Here is a 22,829-nt window from a genome sequence, read left to right on the forward strand (position 1 = left end):
ATAAAATCTCTCACCCTATGAACTTCCAGAAATGAAAGATGAGAGGTTAAGTGGATTTGGAAATAAAGATTTATCCTCTCTGTAATAAAATGACAGACTAACATCCTATGTGTTCTGTGAATGATCAGAAGTCGAAACATCTAGGGATGAATATTCACAAGAAAAATTAGAAGTGGCAGAATCATAGAAGATTTTAGGATAAAGCAGATGAGGTGCGGACAAAAGGAGGTCATCCTTCATCGCAGGTTCTTATTTAGATTCCCACACATATTCATTAAAAATTATAGCGCAGGTTAGCTTCTCAACATTAACTCCATTGACAACTTCATCCTTGTGAACATCACATGTGGAATTCAGAACAAATGGAAACAACAAACCAAAATCTAGAGGATTAAATAACTAGAGGATGAAGTTTGAGAAAACGAGATCATGTGACAACCATTAGGGTTGCATCCCAAATCTACGCAGAAATCTAGAGTAGGTGGGGTGGGAGGAGGTGACAGTTTAATAGGTGGATTCACAGCTCCTCCCACCTCGTCTTACGGAGCTAGAGCTATTTGATGAGAAAAGGATGGTGAGTGACTCATGACAACAACCTTGTCCATCTTATATTTGAAAGCTCTAACACCAAGGTATGCTCGGAGGGGTTCAAAAGATTCTAATTCATGTGGATTGTTAGATATGTGAAGAATATACTTAAACCTTTTTGTGAAAAACTCCCAATCACCTTCATGTTCCGGGAATTGAAAAGCAAGATTACGGAAGCATTGCCAAAATTCCGCAATAGATTTACCAGAGGCTTTGTGTAATTCCAGGATTTTTTGATTAAGTGATTTACGGTCAGAACAAAATAAAGTGTGGCCTAACTCTCTGATCACGTGATTGAAAGAGTGAATAGAGGTTGTGGGCAATGTGAAACGCAAATACTTAATGTGCCTTTGGAATGTGTAAGTGAACAACCTACAGGAAATGCCGTTTGAGGGGACTTCATTACTGTCACAGAAACCAAAAAAGGAAAATTCGTGTCTCAATAAGGTTATTCTGACTTCACAATCATATTTAATTCATGACAAGTCATCGATGACATGCTCTGACACTTCAAAATCATGAGCATGAGAAAAAAATGTCGAAGTTGAGATTGTGATGTAAGTCATGATTAACGTGAAGAGATTCAAAACATATTTTGAGGGCTCAGCTTGTCATCTGGCCCTTCTTCTAGTGTCAGAAATATTAATGATGTTGGACCCGCCAGCATTCAAGGGGATTTCCCCAGTAAGAATCCCCAACTAGACCTTAGATCGTTCAAAGCAAGAGCCCCAGCAGTGGGTGATAATGTAGTTCCTTGACTGTGGTAGCGCATAGGGGTAAATATTATGACTTTGGTTAGAAGAAAGTGTGTGACCTTACAACGAGTCAGGTGAGATGCATGGGGGTTCTAACACATGGAGTGGAAAAGGAAATGTGTCCCTTAGAAGCCTTTAATAGTATGTAGCCTCAAAGGAACACACAACAGAATGAAATCACAAGCTTGAAGAGGAATAGTCCACATACCAAAGTGATGGGTTAATCCAACAACACATATTCAACAAGATTCATACAATTGCATACAAAATAGTTCATAATAAAATCCGTAAGTTAAACAACATACATTGCTAAAGTAACCAAAATAGTCCAACTACAATAACAAAATATGCATGAAAACATGTTGTCTCAGTTATATTATTATTAAGTGAAATTTCCATCCATACATATACCATTGACAACCACTAGACCCAATAATGGAACATTACAATCAACATCACCCGCTCCTCCAAAGAAGTGTACCTATTCTACATTATGGAGAAGCCAAGGCGCATCACAATACTCCCAAGCCTTCTCTAAGACTAAGCCTAGACAAAAGCTTACCTCCCAAAATCCCTTTTTATGAGTTATGAGGTTCTATTTATAACAAAAGGTGGGGTGACCCTTGACATTCCCCTTTGACTCTTTGACTACCCTCATGACTCTTCAACTCCTTTACAAATAACTCTTTACATTAAATAGTGACTGTTCACATTCCACTAATGACACTTGGAATTTCAGTTACAATATATTTACAAATAATATACATTTTCCACATATACCCATGTGGGACAAAATAGGCTAGAGCTAGTCTAACAAGCAAACACTATGACTTAGAAGTTCGGTGAAGAACTGATACCTTGGTACTCTGCTATGGTGTCCCTATATTGTTTGGTGATGTCTTTATGGAAACAAAATCTTTCCTGCATGGCTTCTGGGTATATGGTCGTGGAACCTTTGTCTAACTCATCTTGAAGCATGCACAACATTGTCCTAAGTACGAAGGGACCACCAATGTACTTCTGCATGTTCTCTGCACACAACTACAAGTCATCATTGGTGGCCTCTCACATTAACTTCTCCATGCACCTGTCGACCTCCAGTCAGACTTGGATCTTCTCAATGGCTTGGGTGAAGGAACCAATTGAAGGGATCCTGTGTGTCCTCACCATGACATTGAGACTCTTGAACAACAGTGCATAGGAAGCTTGTATGATAGTTCTAGATCAACATCCAGATCCGTGATTTGTGTATCTCTCCCTGTGGCTTCATTATCTTATGCAAGTAAAGCGAGGCTCCCTTGTATCTCATTATCCATTCCTGTACATGTGCAATAGTAGCATGTATGTCTTTGAGAGTTTGGGCAATCTTTATGAGCCGCTACTGCAAACCATATAGATGGAAAACCACCTTGTGCTCGATGAAAAATCCATTATAAATTTTCTGCATGGTGGTCGCAAGAGTTGATACTTCAACGAGTACTTTTTTCCTCATCTCTTCCATAGAAGATCCTATGGATTGTTCTACCCTCTACCTGGCTGCTTAAAATTGCTTTTCCATATGATCATTCTCTGCTAACAAGAACTTGAAATTTGAGCTCATGGATTCTGCATAAACCTTAGTGGCATTGGCCATGGCAGTTGGATGCTTTCTAACATCTGACATTATCGCCCTTTCCTTCATAAATGCAGGTGACGTGTGATCATTTGGGAAATTCTTTCTCCACGCCTGTATAATATTTTTTTGCAACTCATCAAAGGATATATTGTGCACATCCATCAATAGATCATCATCAAGGAGAAAAGCATATCCTTCCTCATTCGAGACTGGTTTGGACACTGGAGGTGGTGGAGACTATGGGGCAACCTCAGATGTTCTTGGAATGAGGTCGATATCTTTGTCATATAATTCCTATTCCAACTCCATGTCCATCTCTTCAGCAATTTGCTCAATCTTCTGAGCAAGTTATCAATCCTGCAACTGCTCACCCTCTTCTTCATCTGTTGGTTGTCCTGACTCTTCAACCTATATTTGCGCAGTCTTCTCTATCAGTGCGCCTTGCCCTTCTTCTTGTTCCTACTACTGCTTCTCTTACCTCTCTCTCTTTATTAGCTCATGCTCTTATTTTAGCTTCTTCTCTATTTCCTGCAACTTCCTTTCTCCTTCTGCCAACCTTTTATTTTCTCTCTTCCTTCACCCTACTCTCTTTATGCACTGCTACTTCTTTGCCTCCACTACCAAAGTTGCTTTCTCAATGAGAGGATCTTCTTTGAACTTGTAGCTTTTCTCATCCTCTATGTTCTCAGAAATCTTCCTCTTTGCTTTGTCCTATACTGGTTTGATTCTTACTATTGTTGTTGTTGTTCCTTCCTACAGTGCTCCTGCCTATATAGAATATTTCCATTTTATGGCCATGCTGATCAGTTCATTGAGCTTGGAGGATTTGTAACAATACCTCTGAGGATCTTCCTCTTCACAATGAAATGTCCCATGGATCTGTGGATAATACACCTTCTCATAGTGGTTCTTTCATATACATTGGGGATCATACAGATTGTAGTCCTTGGCTCCAAACTCAAACTTTTCCAATTCCTTGGCCTCAACATCCACATCCTTCAAGCTCCTAATCTCATACAATCCAATCCTCAAAGGAAGAGCAAGCCATGGTGCCTTCCTCCTCCTATACATCCCTACTGATAACCCTATGGATATGTGATATGTAACCTCTTGCATGAGAAAATTATCGATGGAAAACCTTGGTAGCACATGTAGAGGCTTCTCTCTGCCAAACATCCTGATGAAGGTGCCACTGGTGAGGCATACCAATCTGCAATGTTAAGTATTGCCTCCATCACTTCTCGGGACATGAAAGGTGGATCTTGTTCAAAGATAAACTTGTAAACCAGTATGAAGAAATGGTCAGATAGCCTCACCATGACTCCTCGGTAGCTACACTTAGAAAGAAACTTGAAATAAATATTCACGATAGTCTCTAATGGTTTTCATGTCCAACCCATGCCAAGAAATTGATGTTGGGCACAAATTACATCAATTAGGTATGCGAACATATAGAATTTCACTTTATCATCCTTAGGTGGATTCCGGGTATTAGTCACATGCACTTTTGGCTGAAGAGCCAAGAGATCCGACCAATTGAATGACCTTCCGTCATTCACCAACTGGTCCAACACAACCACCAAATTTTGTAGAAAGGTCTTTATGCTCTCTTGACCATACAGTCAGCATCTGAAGATGATGAAGATTTGGTACGACTTTCTGAGTGACTTAGTCTTGTAAACATGACTTGGTATCAATTTGAAATTTGACGACCCTTTCACCCAATCCTTTATGATATCTCTAGTCTTCACATTGTTGAAGGTGGCATAGAAAAGTGCATCCATGCGGTTCACCAACTATGGTAAGTGATACATATGATGATAATTCTCCTTCCTGAAGGTAGAAAGTTGTGTTCCACTGGCACTGCTCAATGTCATCGTCTCGAGATCGATATGGAGACAGTCCAGTGAATGATGTCCGCACATGGGAAGGCGGGGTTCTTGCATGCAACCTTATGTCAGCATGACCGAGGGATTTGACATAGAGCTGCCAATCTTCTAGATCTTCCTTGAATTTACCTGCAAAGATATCCTTGATTTCCTGCCATGTTATCTTCATGCCCTTGTCTATGAACAACTATGTGTCTACATAAACTATCAAGTTCACTGACACCTGTTCAACTACATCTACAATGCTACACTCGACAATATCATTTGATGCAGATTTCTTGGAAGCCATGTTACTAGTAACTATGGAGAGTTTCTCAAAAAATGTTTTACTTGAAGATTAAGAGGACACTCATGGCATGAAAATGTTATGTTGAAATCAAAAGCACTTTAAGATCAAACCAAGCAACAAACTGGGAAACTACTGGGAAGGATTGCGCATTTTTGGCTCTCACAGGTGACTGATTGCTAGTTGGATCTAAAAATTGCATAGTCTCAATTGCCAGTGGGTAGGTGATGCTGACAAGAACTGCACAATGCATAGTTTATTTAGGCTTATGCTGTCTGGGACTATGCATTGTGCAATCCCAGTGACCAAGGTGCAGGACTAGGTCCTAAAACTACATAGTGTGCAGTTGGAGTGAGGCCCTGGTAGCGTCTGCGCAATTCTTGGAGCCAAGGAAAGGCCTTGAGATCTAGAAATTTGCATTGAATGCCTGGGAGATCGGGGCCAAGGAAGCCCATATCTGCCCAATGGCAACATGAAAATGAGTGGTTCTAAAAGTAGTAGTGAAGGTGGGTTCATATCTGAGTGAATGATGATGCATGCAATCTAAACAAGTGCAGGAATCGATCATACTAAATAACAATGAAGCTTATGGGGAAGTCACCGCAACAATGACCATTAGTGCAAAAACTGGGTAACTTATTAGGTGCTCAAAAAATAGCTCAAATTTCAAACTTGTCAGATTGGTGTAGAACCTGGATGAAAGCGTAGTGCTTGTCATCAGAATCCGGCACAACGTGTTTCACGTGCAACGGACTTTGTATGAATCCAAAAATGAGTTATGTTCACTTTCCTGAACATGCAAACTTTTAAAAACAAGGATAGACCAGTCAGTGGTTCATATTGTCGACGTGCCGCTGACTGGGCAGGTGAGGTGAATGTTGACTTAGTCAAATAATTTCTCAACTAATGAAATCATGCCAAGTGGCACATTCTGAATGGTCGAAATTTTGTGGTTATTATTGGCTGGAATGTTGGCGTACCACGGGCTGACATGTGGCCCAGTAAGAGGTCGTCACGTGACATCCAAGGAGGCCACCAAAAATGTTTCCATAGTTCAGGCAGGGATAGTGAGGATCGATCCCGTGACCTCCCAACACACAAATAGAGCCAACTACCATTGCACCAAGTGGGAGTTACTTAACCTTATAGTTTGTAGATTATATTTAAAATTTAATACTGCATAATTTTGGAGGTGGCCTAGACTTAACCAACCCATGTGAACACTCTTGCCATTAGCCGCCAACATTTTATGTGATCACCCGGAGGACTGCCACTGCTTAACCACCAGGGTAGCTGTTATGAGTAATTTGGTATCTACGTACAAATACTAATTCCCTAGGTAGGTAGCTATTCCTAGAACAAAAAACATATTTAAAGCACTTATCATTTTTCTATAGATGATAAATAAGACAAAGGGAATCAAATGACCTACTTGTTCTTTTGCTTTCCTTTTGTCTCCTTTGTTTGACTCTCGCCGCTCCTTCTCAAACTTAACTCACTAAAAAAGTACCTGCAAGCATAAACAAAAGATAGAGAACCAATCAAAGTAAGAGATCTATCAAATACAAGTAAATGGAATCAGATACATTCACACATATAAACATCATATATCAAGATAAGCATATGGAAAAAGGCGTAAACAACTTTATTAGGTAGAAGGAAGAATTACAACCATGAAGTCTGATCCATTGTCACTCTCCTATCTTGGGTTCCAACCAACATCACATCAATAGCATAGCACTCCAGCAACATAACAACACTTGCTTATACTCTCAATTTTCACACCAACAGTATCTCCTTACAAATTCTCAAAGTCTATCCCCTGATCACTTAGATGAGTGTTCAAATTATAGGCAAATGGAGGAGGTTTGATCATAAATGAGGGTATTGAATGGCCTCCCAAAATTAGAGTTAGTTTCCATGGAGGAAGGGATGAGAGGATGGGAGGTTACTTAACTCATTCCTTATCCAATTTCGATCTCATAGGAGATGATAAGTGTGGGAATATTCTAGATGACTCTAGGGGATAAGAATATTCCTAGAACTGTATGTGAATTTCACTCAATCTCACCCAACGCAGGTCAAAGTGGGCCTAGGTGCTCTACAGAGCACCCTTACATGGGCCTACCTGCACTGAAGTGCACTTACCCCTGTCCAAGGCTGCAATGATCCCTCAAGGAGGCCTTTCTGGATGGTTTCAAGCCAAGAAACTCTCAGGGAAGAAGGCATTCAAAATGGTGACTTGTCTAGGGAATGTAGCAACTGATTTAGGGTTTGATGAGCCATAATGGTAATGATCTGAATGATGGGAGTGATGTGCCCAAATGGATCTATAACAGTGGCCCCCTAAAGCATGAAGTCGAAAATAATGATGTCAAGTGATATGCTTTACGATGTGATGAGGAGGTTCCGAAGTGGTTGGTGACCTACATCAATTACAATACATAATATCATGGTATTTTTATTTTTTCTCTTGAATCACTGAGGGAAGGCATACCCATGTTCAACATATAAACTTTCATTACAAGTACATAGATATTCATCTACATATATAGACCCATGATAGGATGACCATTAAGGTAAAGCCATTGTACGGATGATTTGGTACATTTCCTGAAATCACAGCCCGGATGGATGAAACTAGATCCAGGGTCTTCTATCTCATTCAATCATTCACTCAAGTACGAGTCTAACCATGTGAATATGTGATCTAAAGTCGAACATGGGAAGACGTTCTCTAATTACCAGACAATGATGTAAGTTGTTAACAAATGTGAGAGAAATCACCGATAATGATAATGATCCTCAAGGTACTGCAGTACATTTTGCATGGTGTGAATGGATGTTTTCATGTCAAACACCATACAAAGTCTTTTGGTCACAGGCTAGTGATGTCAACCTATCGCCGAAAGTGATAAACCTGCCATTGATGTATGAAAGCCTCAAGGTACTGGAAGGGTGTTTCTAAGTAAACTTCTTGGATAATGTGCTAATGTCGACAAGAAGTTACTCATCGTAGGAGGGCCTTGATGTATCCCACATCAACGACACGAAACAAGTGTAATGATATTGGAGACGGAATTTGATTGACGACACAAGGTTCAGGAATGGAGGCCATGAAAATGAAGGTTTATGAGTATTGCAAAGGATGAATTTTAAACTGAATGACTTCTCTTGAACATGTCAGTGACAATGAATGGATTGGCAGCATTGACCCAAAACAAAAGTAATGGATGGTATGATAGACCAAGGTATGATGACCATCAAGCAGATAACCAAACCCAAATAGTCACAATGATGAAGTGAAAGTGTCATGTTCAAGAGTGACCTACTGCCATAAAGTGGTTTACCCCTTTTCCCATTTTCCCCAGTCATTGCTGACCAGTACCTCTTTATTTTTATCAAGATTGATGAGGATAGCATATGCTTGTTGTATAATTCCACCCTTCAGGTGAATCCGTCGCTATGTGATGTTTTAACTAGTCTAGTGAAGGTGAAACTTGGTCTTGTCATGATGGACAAGTTTGTCACTATTTGATGTTTTAACGAGTCTAATGAAAATGATAACTCAATCCTTTTCATGTTTAGAGAGTTTGAAAAGGGATGAAAAGAAAAATCCACAAGTTATTTTTCGTATATTTGCCTCTCAAGTACGAAAAAGTGTAAAACAATACAAGAGAGAACCTATTGACCATGTTCAGTCAACGTATTCCTTTTTCGTAAATAATATATCTCAGCTTGAAAAAGGGTTAAAATTATATTGAGTAGATGTCATTTCCAATCCGTTAACGAGTTGAAAAGGACAAGCACTCAACAATCTTTCATATTTTGAGAGTATGAAAAGATATTAAAGAGGACTCCAAGGGGGGTCCTTTTTCAATGTTTAATAGAGCTCGAAAAAGAGATAAAATTATGCTTTGTGGTCAAAGTACAATTCACGATCGTGAATGTCAAATTTTGTAAGTCAGCTATAAATATGTTCAAAGAAACCCTAAATGGATTAAACATACGCATTTCATTGGTAAAAATAGGTAAATACTAAAGTTTACTCATTTAATGCTCATGAAATAAACATAAAAACAAGAATTTACCATGTTATTTTCACCATTTGAAATTTACCATTCAATTTGTGCTCTGACCCTATTTTTACCTCAATATTCATCAGCTAATTGCAAGAGATTTTGCGGATCATTTCTCGTGTCATCCAGGCTAGGTAGGATATCTACCCCTCCTCTTTCTTTTTCATATCATTCTTTTACTGTTTCATGCAAGTTTTTAGGGTCCCTGGGGTTTGACTTTTTCACCCTGGGACCAGCACTGGCTTTCATGTCAAAAACTGCACTAGGGAGCACCCAGATAGAAGGGATTTTGCACTGCATCACAGTGTCTCCTTTCGTGGGTTGTGCTGGGCGAGTTTCACAAACTTGTTTCACCAAATTGACCCAAAATTTCTTCAGTTTTTTGCATGAAAAGGATCCTAACTAAGCTTATGGTTTGATTTTAAGCTTTCATCGGATTAGAATGTCTATTACTTGGTGAGAAAGAGAGCTTGAAGAACAAGATGTGGTTGACCTAAATGGTTCGGGTATAGTTGAGGCCCTCAGAAATTGTGGGTTTCTCAAATACTTTAGGTTTTTTGGAATGAGGCAATAATAAGAACTATTTCAGTTCCTAGTTCATGCATGGGATCCAAGAGATTAGGATTTTCACATAAGAGACAAAGTTGTCCCTATTGTGATCAACGATGTTTAATTTCCTACAAGGTTGTCTAGACGTGGTGCCCCATATCTCTTTCAGACCTGTGGAGGGGAAACAGTGAGGGACTGTGTTTGACAATTATATCGGCCATGTACATAGCCTAGCAAGGATGTAAAGATAATCATCAAAGATATCCATGATTTGTCTTTGAGAAAAATCCTTTTCACCATCATAAATTTGGCAGGTAGTATGACACTTCATCTGGCGAACAGATCATATGTTCAGTATGGACTTGAGTGTCTTGAGCCAACTTTATTCAACTAGTGTGAGGCAGTACTATCTTCACTGAAAGAACAACTGACAAAGGTAAAGAGCGGTAAGACCAAGAACTTTAGCTATGGATCACTCTTAATTGATTTTACCTTAGAAATAATTCCATTAATGAAACCCCAACATGTAACATTGGGTGTAGCTAGTCCTAGACATCCATGGATGCAGCGATGGGTCGAATTGATGGCTAGACATGCTGGTCAGTCATCGATTACATTTACCACTGCATTCATCAGTTTGCTTGATCGACAACAAATTTTCATCAAGGAACATCCATATTCAGGGATGGATTTTTTTGGAGATCTAGAGTTGAATCTACCAATGGGGCTAAATGGGGTGATCTAAGTAAATTGTTTTTTACCAAAATGTATTTTGATTTTTAAGTTTCTACATGTTTTTGTGTTTTGATGTTCCAAGAACAAACTAAAATCGTTGTGATGCATGCATATGTGGGTACTGTTCGACCTATGAGGCACCAACAGGAGGTAGGTGGGCTAGCATGAAGAAACATTGGGAGAGAAGTTCTCCAAGATTTGGATTTGGCCGAGACACTGGCAGAGTTGCAGGATCATGTGGAGGGATTAACCCTTGGTATTTCAGATGTCTAGATCGAGGAGTTACCTATGAGGCTACAACACCATACTATTGGTGTTCCAGGCCGTTGGATGCGGCTCTTGCGCATGATAGCTCAGGCTGTGACCTGTTATCATGAGCATCACTAGGTCTACTTAGGATGTTTTTTGCATGCATTTTGAGTTTTTAGGTTAGATGACCAAACATGTCTTGGACACAAATTTTGTAAAAACTTTTAAAACATCTATCTATTTTTACTTTCAGAGTTTTTATATATATGGTTATGTGCAATCCTATTCAACTAATGATGTGAATTGAAAATTTACTTTTACATGTGTTATAAATGTCTATTTAACACATAGTTTGCTAATGAGTCAGTTAATGTGTTAAATTTTCTGAAAATATGTTGATATTGAATGTACTCAAAATGTATTTCCAAAATATGAACTCTAAGGAACATATGAAGAATTTTTTGGTTTTAGATGATATAAATGTTTGTTAGTTGCAGTATGACGAGTTGTGAGTCCAGCCTCATGATGATTTGGTGAATGCCAAGTGAAATGGCATCAGAGAGAAGTTTGATCAATACGCTATACTTAGTGATATTATTCATCAATCGACTGATACAAATCCCTTGAAAACTTACTAACTTGCCACTTGGATAAAAAATGGCCCATGTTGTAGAAGATAGGTTCTACGTACTATGACTAGCACCATTGGCATAACCAACAAATGGTTCCAAAGGTTCTGACATCCGCAACAAATGCAAAGAAGATTACTTACCCATATAAAAACTCTAAAAGACACACTGACACACTCACATGCAATTAAAGCATATATACAGTTATTTTTACTACACTCAATTAAGCATAGTAACATTTGAGGTACAACCCATTTCGAGGTTGCGATAATGGAATTCCATCATAATCCACCAGCTTGTAGGCACCTTTTTCCAAAACATGCTTGAGAATATAAGGACCCATCCAAAGCAATTCAAATTTTCCTACTCCTAGTTTATTAGCTTCCTGATCATAAAGCAGGATGAGGTCTCCTTCTGAGAAAACACAAGGCTTGACATTTCTGTCATATTGTACCTTGATTCGTTTCTTATGCACTTCGTTAGCCAATGCGGCTTCACGACAAGTTTCATCCAGATGGATGAGTTCCAAGAAACACGCTTCTTCTTCAAAAGTGTTGGATAACAGGTCAATCACAAGTTTGAGAGATGAAATTTTGCATTGTATCGGCAACATTGCCTCCATACCATACACCAATTGGAAGGGTGTGAATCTAGTCACATTTTCTCACCGAGGTTCGATATGCCCACAAGGTAGAGTACATGATTAAATTCCAATTTTGTTTATGAACCCCTATCATTCTTTGAAGCATTCGCTTCATGACATTGTTGATGGCCTCAACTTGTCCATTCGCTTGCGGATAATAAGGAGTAGAACTATCATGTGAAAGTCATAACTTGGTAGTTAACTTAGCCATCATGTGATTGCGAAGATGCGACCCATGATCTGTAGCTATATCCTGTGGTACATTAAACCGAGCAACCACGTGGTTGAAAAAGAAAAGAGCAGTCGTCTTGCCGTTTTTGTTTAATATTGGCATTTCCTTGGCCCATTTTGTGAAATAGTCAATGAAGACTATAATGTATCCATGCCCCTCGACCGAGGTGGGGTTACATGTCATGAGTTCAATGTCCCATTTGGAAAATGGTCCAAAAACGACGACAGGATACAATGGTGCACGTGGTAATCTAGTTTTATGGTCATAGATCTGGAATGCGTGACAACTTCTGACAATAATTATGCAATCTTTGAATATGGAAGGCCAAAAGTAACCAACACGAAGAATTATCTATGCAGTAGCATAACTAGATAAGTGTCCACCACAAGAACCTGAATGGAAATCATTCAAAACTTTCTCAACTTCCTCATGAGTGAGGCACCTTTGTAAAATCGTATCAATACCATGACGATAAAGGGTGTCGCCAACGATTAGATAATATTTTGCTTGGTATCAAATACATCACTGTTGTGAGAGAGAGGTACCTGGCTAAAAAGTTTGGGTCTGGAGATAAATCAATATATCTCCACACCACGCATCAGATAACGAAATCAGGAACAGAGACTCATCCAGAATTGATGGTTCTAATGTTGAATCAATGGTATTTGAGGGAAGGTCGCAAAGAAGCTCGGTGAAGACTAGAGATTTATTTGATTTGGATTTGATGAATTCCAAATCAAACTCCTGCAAAATGACGATCCATTTTGAGTATTCCCCCCCAGCAATTTATGTGACAAATATATGTCATAGCGTCACAATTCGAAATGACAGTGGTCTTTCGGAGCAGAATGTAGTGGCGAAATCTCTGTACAACTCGAACAACAGCTAGAGCTAACTTTTCGACGTAAGAGTAATTAACTTTTGTATCATTGAGATTGCAGCTCAAATAATATATTGGATGTTCAATCCCATCTTCTTCTTGAACTAAAACTATTCCAATGGTTGTATCTGTAGCGGCAAGATACAGGAAGTAGTCGTTTTGATAATTCGGGGAATACATTAATGAGGCTCTAATCAAGGTATATTTAAGAGCATCAAAGGAAGCTTGCGCAACCTAGTCCCAATGGAAGCGTATCCCCTTTTTTAATAAACAAGTAAATCCTTTAGCCATTTCAGCATAATTGGGAATGAACCTCCTAAGAAAGTTAGCCTTCCCCTGGAGTCTCTATAACTGCAATAGATTGGAAGGTGGAGGCAAGTCAAGGATTGCCTGAACCTTAAGTGGATCAAGTCATATTCCCTCCTTAGACACTACGAATCCAAGAAAACGACCAGAACCAACAAAAAACACACATTTGTGTGGACTGAGTCATATTTAGTGTTGGCACCGTAAAAATATAGCTCTCAAATGTTGCAGGTGATCAATTCACTTTCGTGAATGAGCAGGTAAATCATTAAGGTATGGTTGAACAATATGCTTGATGTCATGGAAGGCATAAGTCATCGCCCTCTGAAATGTTGCCCCTGCATTCTTCAAACCAAACTGGAATTTCCTATAAGAAAATGTGCCCCATGGAAAAATAAAATTACTTTTAGATTGGTCCTCTGGGCGGATATTGATTTGATTATAGCCGGAAAAACCATCCATAAATGATAATATTTCACATCCAGCACATTCATCAATAATCTGGTCGATAAAGGGAGTAGGATAATTGTCTTTTGGACAAGCCTGATTAACATCCCTATAATCAATGCACACTCGTATTTTCCCTTGTTTCTTCATGACGGGAACAATATTGGAAACCCAATCAGTAAGAGGAACAGGATAAATGAAACTAGCATGCAAAATTTTTCAACTTCTATTTTAATAGAAGCAACCTTCTTTGGATGAATAGGATGAAGGCGTTGTCGCACTGGTTTGACATCAAGATACATTTTGATTTCATGTTCAACTATACTAGAGTCAATTCCTAGCATCTCCTCGTATGACCATGCAAATATATCTCGAAATTCATGAAAGAGAGCACGGTAAATATCAAGTTCTAATGGAGCACAAGATTTTCCAACATGAATGTTTTCTACAATGTTAGGTTTGTTCGAAACATTGATAGAAATAGTTTCTTCGAAATTTGACAGGTTTCTCTTGGAATCTACTGTATCTATGAAAACAGAATTTGAAAGAAAATCGACAACTGAAGGGTGATTAAGTTAATTTTAATAATATTATCTGTGATCTGGAAGATGGGAACGATGATGATAATCTTCCCATGGTTCTCCTTCCATCATCATTGATTGGATTATTCCTTCATCAGTAGAAAATATACGTGAAAAAGGATCGGAGGAAGTACCATATTCTAATGAACGATTTACCCATACAATTGATGAAAATGGATTTGGATTCGCCACACAAGCCAAAAATATTGATTACTATGCTAGCTCAATAGGGCTTAGCGGCATGATTTCATTATTACTATCAACTTCAAAACTATTAGTAATCTTCCTTAAGTTAGATGAAGTGGAAGATATCATGTTGCAAGTCTCAACTTTTTCCACTTCCGCCAAATTTGATGGTGGTGGTAGTGAAAAAGTACCCATTAGGGAAGGATCTTTAAAGATACCTACACTAATGTTTTGAAGAGATAGCGGGGCTCCGTGTACGAATGGAATGCTTCTAGCAGCCCGTGAACTAGAGGCGAAGAAGGCGAGTTGGTCGATAATTGTGATTCCACCTTTATGAGGAGATGCAATCGTATGAAAGTATATTGAAACCACAACAAACATAGCATAAACCCATGGTCTTCTTAGTAAAATTTTGTAGTCAAGGGGTCCATCAACAACCTCAACTTCAACAGTTATTGTTTTGCCTCCTAGTTCAATTTGCAGATTACTCAATATTCCACAAGGCGTATATGTGCGTTCGTCAAAAGCTTTTAACATTGTTGGTGAATTTGACAAAGGCAGTGAGCCAAGTGTTTTCCAACAATTCATAGACATAATATAAGTATATGTCCCCTCGTCAATAATGGTTCAATGAAAAAGTTTATTGAAGGCATTTACCTAAATCCGGAATTGTAATTGCGTTGGTAACTGTGGAATATAACCCACATGGTTGAAAACCACAAGATTGGAATCAGTTGGATCGATTCCACCAATAGCTAACAACAAATCCTGCTTTTGTGAGGGACAATTCTAAAGCACCTCGAGTGTTGACATAGCAGAAGGTGACTAAGCCAAATATTCTACTATGTTATAGTTTTGTGAAGCTCGAGCTCAAGGGTTAAATGTCGATTTATGTACAACTCCCTTAGGTGGTTTTATTGTTAACTTTGGCACAATATGTGGTGGAATAGGATCCATCGAAGTTGAAGTCGAAGAGTTAGGTTGATCAACCTGGTTATTCAAGGACAACGATTGATTTCCATAATCTTTACTTCGTGTTGATACCAAAACTTCAATTTTAGGCTTAGAGGCAGATAGCATAAGCACTTGGGAAGTAGAAGCATGGTCTGTAGCAACCATATTTTTTTCCAGCTTTCGAAAAGGATCAGTGAATACTGCAGATGTAATAGAAGTCTTTAGAAGCTTTTAGACTTTGGAGTTGTGAGGAAACTCTTGCGCAAAATCCTCATCGTTACAAATCAAACACAGGTAATGAGGTTTTCAAGCCAAAGGATAGGAATCGTATGATTTCTCTTGAGGGGATTTATTTTGTTTCTTCTTGTTTTCCCCTCTTCTTACTTCCCGGTTTCTTTTCATTCTTTCCCTTGTCAGATGACACGGCATTGATTTTGGAAGTAAAAGTGTTATCAAGTACATTTGTAGTTTGATTGGAAATGGAGAGTGTTTGACCAAATGGTCTACCTTCCATTTGTGTGCTCGAACAGCCAATCACACCGTCACCAGCATGAGAGTCCTTACTCGATGGTGGAGGAGGAACAGTGAGTTGGTCGAGGTGCATTTGTGATCTTTCCATAGAGCGTGCCAAACTATGTATAAATCAAGTCCAAATATTGGGCACGAGAAATTACTTTCTCGTTAGTGACAACTCCACCTTTCACCACATCCTTAGTGATAGATGTCAGCAAGGATTTTATAAACCACTCAGCCAGAAGTTGATCAGGAACATATGTTTTAACCATTCGACCACGACAACGCCACTCATGAATATGATCAAAGATATGAGTAGCAGTAGTCTATTTAAAGTTGGTTAATAGTTCCATTCCAGTCTCATATCGTATGGGTGACTGGAAGTGGGTTAGAAATTTGGTAGCTAAGGCAATGAAGTTATTAAAATAAGCTCGTGGTAACTCAATGTAACACTTCGCAGTGAGAACAGTAAGCGCTCTCTAGAAAAGACGTAGTCTAACAGAATCATCATTCAAGGAGTTTGATGAACACCATAAATGAAAAGTCATGACATGGTTGGACGGGTCTTCTCCAGGTTTTCCATTGAATTTCGAAATATCAGAATGTATCTTATGAGGAATCATCAGCCACCAAGGTGCATAATGAATTGGATCATTGGTGAGATGGTTTAGATCTGGTAATTCAAGTGTTGCAATGAAAGGAAACTGTCTATTGAGGTCAGGTTGAGCATATGCAGGGTAAGATGGGATTTCTTGGGTAATATGTCTTTGCATACTAGCATAAGGCATCTGCTACTAGTAACCTTGATAAGGGTAAGTTTTCTGATAAAATTTGGCATAAGGTTGTTGTTGTGCACCTGCTGGTAACCTTGATAAGGGTAAGTTTGATGAGCAAATTCAGCATAGGGTTGTTGTTGTGCACCAGGATACATTTTCTGTTGTCCAATCCCAGCATAGGCTTGCTGGCCAGGACCTGGATAACCTTGTTGCTAACCAAACCTAGCATAATATTGTTGACCAAGTCCACGTTGAGGTTGGAATTGCTAGAATTGTTGCTGTTGATATTGGGGTTGCCAAGGCTGTTGAATCAACAATTGTTGATTTAACGATTTTTTTGCCCACCAATGTAAGGTTGACCAAGTTGTGAATACACTTGGCCAGTGTAAGTCTGAGTCATTCCAGTTATAGGTAAACTAGCCTAAAGTTGTTGGAATTCAGACACAAGTGGTTGTTGTAAAACTGCCTAAGAAGGCTAGAACTATATGCCTGAAACTTGGGGGTCTGAGGTTGAAGGGCCAGCTTGCGCAGGTTGAGATACAATAATTTGAGCTTGTAATTGCAGTACAGCTGTAACAACAGGTGTTGTTGGTATGGATGAGACATATTGCTAGGTTGTGATGGATACACAAGCCTAGGTTTAACGGGCATGGTTGGCTGCCATTGACAGACAGTCATTCTAGGCTTACCTAAAGATGACGGCATATCGACATATGGTTGCCCCCCAGAAAAAGGAGGATAAGGAGAATGTGCATATTGTTCTCTGTATGGGGGTAGTCTAGTGTAAAGCAGATACATAGGATGGTAACCAAATGAACCAGCTTGATATGAACTTGATGGGTCCAGTTGTTCGTTACCCGTAAATGAGGAACCAAATAAAATTCTGATAGAGGACATTAACGAAGACCAAGGGCTAGAAGCAACACCTGAGTGGGTTCCCAATAAATATTGGTAACTAGATGAGATGGACGGAACACCATACAAGTGTGACTCATGTGTCATAGTAAACATCGAAGAGATTGCAACAGAATATTCTTACGTAGCTGTAACAGATGGTATGGTATGGGATGTTGACTCTGCCATAGTCAAATGTCCAAATAAGTTTCCTAACGAATCAACAGTGTCTGAAAGTAATTGGGATCAAAAGGAGCAGTGAAATGAGGAGTATGAGGATACAGATAAAGTCTAGTTCCAAAGTGGAATGGAGTTCTAGGTTATTCTACCTCAGGTTCCTCTTCTATTGAAATCAAACTAGGTTGAAGGATTTGATCGTCTAGTCCGTAATAGATTTTTGGTATTTGCTGCTGAGGTAAAGAGGAAGTCTCGATGGTTATAGATGTTTGAGGATGTACCAATCTATCTTATTCTAGTAAGGTAACAACTTCTAATTGTTCAACCTCAAGATCCAAATGTTCTAGTAAAAGAGAAATTTCAGGGTGGGCTTCGTGAACAACTTCTGGTTCAGAAGTAACTTCTGATTGAACAGTGATGGGTTCAGGAGCCACTTCTGGTTGAACAGATTCAGGTTCAGAAGTAATTTCTTATTGAACAACTTTGGATTGAGAATCAACTTGTTGTTGAACAACTTGGGTTACCATTTCACTAGATTTAGTTCTAGTTTCCTCATGTAATTGTGGAGATTCCACTTTAGTAATAGATGTACTAGTAACCATAGGAGTAACTAGAGTCATAGTACTTACCGGTATAGGTGTTTCTATTAATTCATATGAGTAACTAGAGGCTTGTGAAATACTGGATCCAGTTAAATGAGATTGCTTTGACCATACAAGTGTAGCTTTGGGCATTAAAGGTGGTTTACTCGTTGCTCTCCACAAACGATCGGGTAAGGGTTGATTTTCCTCCACGACTGCTGATTGATTTTATTACAAAAAGGAAATAAACAAAAGGGGGTAAGCTAGGAAAAAAGGTTTACCAAGCAACTGTGAATTCAGAATACCTCCTAGTGAACCAAAAAGTATGGGCAAGCAATCTCCCTGAATGTTGTGTTCCCATATATACCCGAAATTACATGGAGGCCCAATCCGTATTAGCACTATTTAATGTGAAATTGCACAATGAGAGCATTCCCATATACTTTACATACTGTAACACCGCCCTATATACCTGAAAGTACATGGACAAGCTACGATATACTCACATACGTGGAATTAGGTATCGCACTCGGAATGTATCACATACAATTTAGCGACAACTGCTATGTTTTACGATGTCGGAACGCGTCTCTAGCCTAGAACCTTTAAATGTTTTGCGTTAGGTGACAATGCTCCATTAGGTTATTGATGTTAATTTTCAGTTGATATTGATTAAGAATTTGCCTTTCAAGGTGTTATCACTCTGATATTTCTTTCAAAGTTAAAGAAGGAAGAAAATTCAAAGGTAACCACAAACCACTTTTGGAGATTAGGACCTAGCCTTCGTGATGCTCAGAGAAGGCTCTCTCTTTATAATTTAACTTTGTTTTATTTAAGATTATTTTAGGCTAGCTGTTGTTTGCACTTGGGTTTTGGTTTGAATTTGGGTGTTGGGATCAATTTACTTAGATGAATAGAGGTTTTCTTTTACCATTGGGATATGGGGTCAAATGTCAGACATACAAGACTGGGTTCAGTTCTAAAAATGGTGTCTACGGGGCAAGATATATGAGTTACTGCAAATCTCAAAGGCTAAATGGTGAAATGGTTTCAAATCGGATCCAGGGAGCAATTAAGGGTTCCCTAGGCTAGACTTTGGAAGGAATGAAAGAATTCAACTAGGATGGGAGAGCAATTAAGGGTTCTCAAATCCGGGTATCAGAGGAAAATGTGTAAATGACTAACTATGCAAAATAGAGTGTACTTAAACAAATTCTGAGTGATATCTCCAGTTAATTCATTAAAATCAAGAGCACATTTATGATTATGAAACACATAAGAAGGTAACAAAATCAAATAAAGAAGATACTTCACTGAAAATAGCTCATCTCATGAATCTTGTAGTGAAATGCTTTTATTACTTGCTCCAGTCTATTGACTTGAAAGTGGTACAATCACCCTAATGTTTTAAGATCAAAATAACTCTACAAATGTAAAATAATCCACCCTCAATACTTCGAATTTTGAAGTATTTATATAAAAATAATTTCCAAAATATCTCAAACTGCATTGAAAACTAATCTAGGAAAAGGAAATATCTTCATGCAAGAAGATAGAGACAACTATTGAACTGCGATTTGTTGTCCCTTTTATTTAGGTTTTGTTGTCTTTTAGTCTTTGATATTTTTCCCTTTAAGTTGCTTGGCTGTTTGGTCTTCATGCTGGATGTCATATTTACTTATGACCTTTCATCTGATACTCTTTGACCTTGTTGACCTGTCAATATCCTTTTACTTTGTTGTTTTACTTTTTACTATACATTTATATTTTTACTGTGTATTTACTACAGTAAATCATTGAGTTTTTCCCATGTATCTCATCTGGTAATTGGATATTGAGCATTTTTCGGTATATCTCATCTGCCTCTGTATACTTGGAAAAAGTTGGATTATTAATAAAAAGGTGTTTTACCTCATGCTGGAGGTAAAACAAGTTTTCAAATGTTTGGTACAATACTTTTCCTGTTGGTATGCCCTTCATGGATGAAGTGTTTACTTGATCTCTGGCCACTTCCCTGATATTCTTATTGTAATCTTCTTGTGTCATTAGCTTATCATTTATAACTAAGGGATTAGGTAATCCCTTTTGCCTGGAAAGGTCGAACTTAACCATGAACCTGTCAATGGCCAGTTGCATGGTTTGACACTTATCCTCCAAGTTCAACATCAATTTCCTCTTAGTGAGGACTTTTTTGACTTCCAAAATTGTACCTGTCTTGTCAGGTATCTCAAGTTCTTGCAACTCATACTTATTCTTGTAGTTGAGGAAATGAATGATCCTTGTTGCCTCCTCTGGCATATCTCCAAGTTCTTCTTTAACTTTCTAAATGGCTTTTGTACCCTGCTTTATCAAATCAATCTGTTCAAAAATAACTTGAATGGACGACCAAATATCATTGACAGAGTCAATGTATTAGCCCATAGTTTTTCCTTAGCCTGACCTAGAGGTTCAACTAGTGTTAGTTCCCTTTCTACGCTTTTGATTATTTCAGTCATTCTTGTGGTCTTCTGATGTTCTTCTCCATGCATAGTTTGGGCCAATTTGTAATCTGTCTCCAAGTTGGTGACTTTCTCCTTAATTCTGTTCATCTCAGTTGTGTGAATGGAGATTTCTTCCATTGCTTTGAACAGTTTGTTTGATTCATCATCTGTGGAGCCTATTGTTGTTGATCCTGTTGCTGATATAGTTGGTGTACATGTCGGTAGTGTAGTGGTCATTGGAGCAGTGGGAGCTAAGGATGCTACCAATGTAGAAGGTACAACAGTAGTAACTGTTGGAATGATAGTTGCAGGAGCATTATCAAGACTAGCCTGTTTGAGTTGCACCAAGCTATCTAATTCTTTCTCCATCTCCTTCAACTGATCATTCAGTTGCAACACTAGGTCCATCATCTCTTCATGATTGCTCTGACTTTCCAGGACCTCCTTTGTCTGTGGGTGCTATGAAGGAGGTAGCTTAAGCTGTTTCTTGAGGGTTGATATATCCTCATTCTTCTTCTTGATTAATTTCTCTATGGCCTTAACATCAGTTGGGTCATGGCCCAATTCAATGATCAAGTCCTCCAAGGATTTTATCCTGGTGTCTTTGGCCTATGAGGAGGCCTTCTATAGCTTGAATTGGGCTATCACATTATCCAATGAATATTTTAGCTTAAAAGCATCCATGGCCTTTTCTATGAGGGTGGAGTAAATCATTTCTCCAGCTTGCTTGTGAAACTCTATCTGATCAATTAGATGCACATCCCTATCCAACACCTCAAAATTAGTCTTCTTGTAACCTGTTGAGGTCTTTGGTTGCTATACAGTGGGCTGCAAAAATGACACCTAAATTTTCACTTCTTTGATGTCAAAGGTTGACATCAATCTGTTCTGGTTTGGTGGTGTAAGCTTGAGGTATTTGGCATATGTCTCTACTTTCACATTTTCATTCCTCATATTTATCTCTCTGAATATGTTTTTGATATCCTTTTCCTTGTTAGCTTGCCTAGCAAAGGAAGAAACCTCCATACTCTGTTGTCTCTCTATCATCTGTGTATTGGAGGTTGATGGCTGCTCTGTTTCACCTGATGCAGCCATTTCAATTGTTTCTTTACTTCTCTGCCCCATTGCCTCAGTGTCAATTATTTCCTCTAATGCAATGTTCTCCTCCTGTTCAGACACAGGATTCAACTTGGGCCTTTTATTTAGCTTAAACAGTTCATCTAAAGTCTCCATGGTAGAGCTGGATGCCTCCTCCCTATTCCTCTTAGGATTCTTCTCCTCATTGGCTGGGGTCTGTATGACAGGAGGAATGTTCATTGGCTCTCGTAATTCCGGAACCTGCAGGAAAGAGCTCTGGTCAAATTTCTTTTCTAGATCAATCAGTGTGTTCTCAACATCCACAACTGTGCTGTCCATATCAATCAATGTGTTCTCCACCCACTTAGTTTGGTTAGCAAATTGTTCAATGTCAGGTTGTAGGTGGTGGATGTAAGGTCCCAACTTGACCTTGAGTCTGAGCTTGTTTATGACCCCATGAGGGTCATAGTGCCAGATGAAACTATTTCTGAATTTCATTTGTTGAAGTAACCTGTTGGCCTCTAGTCCAGCCTCTCTATTGTTGTAAATGAATGGGCCCAATTGGTTTTTTACCTTGAACTGTGTTTTCTTCCTAGCAGATATAAGGTGGAACTCATCAGAATTGATTATTTGTCTAAAACTTTCAAGGGAAAATATCCTCATAGGGAGGTATTTGGGCAACTTATAGGGGGCTAGCTCACAACCATAAATTTTGATCTCAGTGTGGT

The 22,829-nt window shown here is 38.8% G+C and overlaps 1 pseudogene; it reads right to left on the bottom strand.

Annotated features, from left to right (window-relative positions):
* The window catches only part of LOC149250935 (non-structural maintenance of chromosomes element 4 homolog A pseudogene), a 162,244-nt pseudogene extending 139,987 nt beyond the window's left edge, over positions 1-22,257 (bottom strand).
* Positions 22,258-22,829: the final 572 nt, after the last annotated feature.

Source organism: Pinus tabuliformis, chromosome 7 (genome assembly GCF_031772625.1).
Source record: "Pinus tabuliformis cultivar Carrire ecotype Pingquan chromosome 7, CPIR1, whole genome shotgun sequence".
NCBI lineage: Eukaryota > Viridiplantae > Streptophyta > Pinopsida > Pinales > Pinaceae > Pinus > Pinus tabuliformis.